Source organism: Arachis hypogaea, chromosome 19 (assembly GCF_003086295.3).
Source record: "Arachis hypogaea cultivar Tifrunner chromosome 19, arahy.Tifrunner.gnm2.J5K5, whole genome shotgun sequence".
Taxonomy (NCBI): domain Eukaryota; kingdom Viridiplantae; phylum Streptophyta; class Magnoliopsida; order Fabales; family Fabaceae; genus Arachis; species Arachis hypogaea.
In genome coordinates this window covers 76151068-76153840 of record NC_092054.1, presented here as the reverse complement: position 1 = coordinate 76153840, position 2773 = coordinate 76151068, and the positions used below count along the sequence as shown (strand labels likewise).

Here is a 2773-nt window from a genome sequence, read left to right as displayed (position 1 = left end):
TCGGCCATATGGGTGGGTTTGGGTGGGAAATTGGTTTTGAATTTTGAAGGTAGGTGGAGTTTATGAGGTAGGTTTATGGGGAAGAGTGGATGGATGTGAGTGGTGAAGAGGTGATGGGGAAGAGAGATTGAGGTGATTGGTGAAGGGTTTTTGGGGAAGAGTGTTTATGGGGTTGTGTGAAAGAGAGTGGTGAGAAGAAGTGAGTGGAGGTAGGTGGGGATCCTGTGGGGTCCACAGATCCTGAGTGGATCCTGTGGGGTCCACAGATCCTGAGGTGTTCAAGGATTTACATCCCTGCACCCATTAGGCATGTAAAAATGCCTTTGTACCCAACTCTGGGCGTTCAGCACCAGGTTGGTGGCCATTTTGGGCGTTCAACGCCCATTTGTGTGCCATTTCTGGCGTTGAACGCCAGAACCATGCCTGTTCTGGCGTTCAGCGCCCAGAAGCTGCCCATTTTGGGCGTTCAGCGCCAGAACCATGCTCTGTTCTGGCGCTGAACGCCAGACAGATGCTCCTCCAGGGTGTGATTTTTCTTCTGCTGTTTTTGATTCCGTTTTCAATTTTTCTATTTATTTTGTGACTCCACATGATCATGAACCTAAGAAAACATGAAAAACAATAAAAATAAGAATTAGATAAACATTGGGTTGCCTCCCAACAAGCGCTTCTTTAATGTCAATAGCTTGACACTGGGCTCTCATGGAGCCTCACAGATGTGCAGAGCTTTGTTGAGACTCTCCAACACCAAACTTAGAGTTTGGATATGGGAGTTCAACACCAAACTTAGAGTTTGGTTGTGGCCTCCCAACACCAAACTTAGAGTTTGACTGTGGGGCCTCTGGTTGACTCTGCTTGGAGAGAAGCTTTTTCTGCTTCCTCTCCATGGTTGCAGAGGGAGATCCTTGAGTTTTAAACACAAGTGAGTTCTCATTCCATTGAAGGAATATTTCACCTCTGTCAACATCAATCACAGCTCTTGCTGTGGCCAGGAAAGGTCTTCCTAAGATGATGGATTCATCCTCTTCCTTTCCAGTATCCAGGATTATGAAATCAGTAGGTATGTAAAGTCCCTCAACCTTTACTAATACATCTTCTACTTGTCCATAAGCCTGTTTTCTTGAGCTGTCTGCCATCTCTAGTGAGATTTTAGCAGCTTTCACCCCATAGATTCCCAGTTTCTCTATTACAGAGAGGGGCATGAGGTTTATTCCTGAACCAAGGTCACACAGAGCCTTAAAGATCATAGTGCCTATGGTACAGGGTATTATGAACTTTCCAGGATCCTGTCTCTTCTGAGGCAATGTCAGTTGATCCAGATCACTTAGTTCATTGATGAACAAGGGAGGTTCAACTTCCCAAGTATCAATGCCAAATAATTTAGCATTCAGCTTCATGATTGCACCAAGAAACTTGGCAGTTTGCTCTTCAGTAACATCCTCATTCTCTTCAGAAGAGGAATACTTATCAGAGCTCATGAAGGGCATAAGGAGGTTCAATAGAATCTCTATGGTCTCTAGATGAGTCTCAGATTCCTTTGGTTCCTCAGAGGGAAGCTCCTTATTGATCACTGGACGTCCCAGGAGGTCTTCCTCCTTGGGATTCACGTCCTCTCCTCTCCTCACAGGTTCGGCCATGGCACTTATGTCAATGGCCTTGCACTCTCCTTTTGGGTTCTCTTCTGTATTGCTTGGGAGAGTACTAGGAGGGATTTCAGTGATCCTTTTACTCAGCTGGCCCACTTGTGCTTCCAGATTTCTAATGGAAGACCTTGTTTCATTCATGAAACTTACAGTGGCCTTAGATAGATCAGAGACTAGATTTGCTAAATTAGAAGCATTTTGTTCAGAGTTCTCTGTCTGTTGCTGAGTTGATGATGGAAAAGGTTTGCTATTGCTAAACCTGTTTCTTCCACCATTATTAAAGCCTTGTTGGGGCTTTTGATTCTTCCATGAGAAATTTGGATGATTTCTCCATGTTGAGTTATAGGTGTTTCCATAAGGTTCACCTAAGTAATTTACCTCTGCTATTGCAGGGTTCTCAGGATCATAGGCTTCTTCTTCAGAAGATGCCTCTTGAGTACTGTTGGATGCAGCTTGCATTCCATTCAGACTCTGAGAGATCATATTGACTTGTTGAGTCAATATTTTATTCTGAGCCAATATGGCATTCAGAGTATCAACTTCAAGAACTCCCTTCTTCATAGGCGTCCCATTACTCACAGGATTCCTTTCAGAAGTGTACATGAACTGGTTATTAGCAACCATGTCAATGAGTTCTTGAGCTTCTGCAGGCGTTTTCTTTAGGTGAATGGATCCACCTGCAGAAGTGTCCAGTGACATCTTTGATAGCTCAGATAAACCATCATAGAATATATCCAGGATGGTCCATTCTGAAAGCATGTCAGAAGGACACTTTTTGGTCAACTGTTTGTATCTTTCCCAAGCTTCATAGAGGGATTCACCTTCTTTCTGTCTGAAGGTTTGAACATCAGCTCTAAGCTTGCTCAGCTTTTGAGAAGGAAAGTACTTGGCTAGGAAAGCCGTGACCAGCTTATCCCAAGAGTTCAGGATGTCTTTGGGTTGAGAATCCAACCATAATCTAGCTCTGTCTCTTACAGCAAAAGGGAAAAGCATGAGCTTGTAGACTTCAGGATCTACTCCATTAGTCTTGACAGTATCACATATCTGCAAGAATTCAGTTAAGAACTGAAAAGGATCTTCAGATGGAAGTCCATGAAACTTGCAGTTCTACTGCATCAGAGAAACTAATT

General features: G+C 43.7%; 1 non-coding gene across 1 annotated transcript; it reads left to right on the top strand.

The window, feature by feature from the left end:
• The first annotated feature begins 2396 nt into the window (after positions 1–2396).
• On the top strand, positions 2397–2504 carry LOC112780717 (small nucleolar RNA R71). Its single transcript, XR_003191534.1, has one exon. It is a non-coding gene; the product is annotated as a small nucleolar RNA R71 (small nucleolar RNA).
• The last annotated feature ends 269 nt before the right edge of the window (positions 2505–2773 follow it).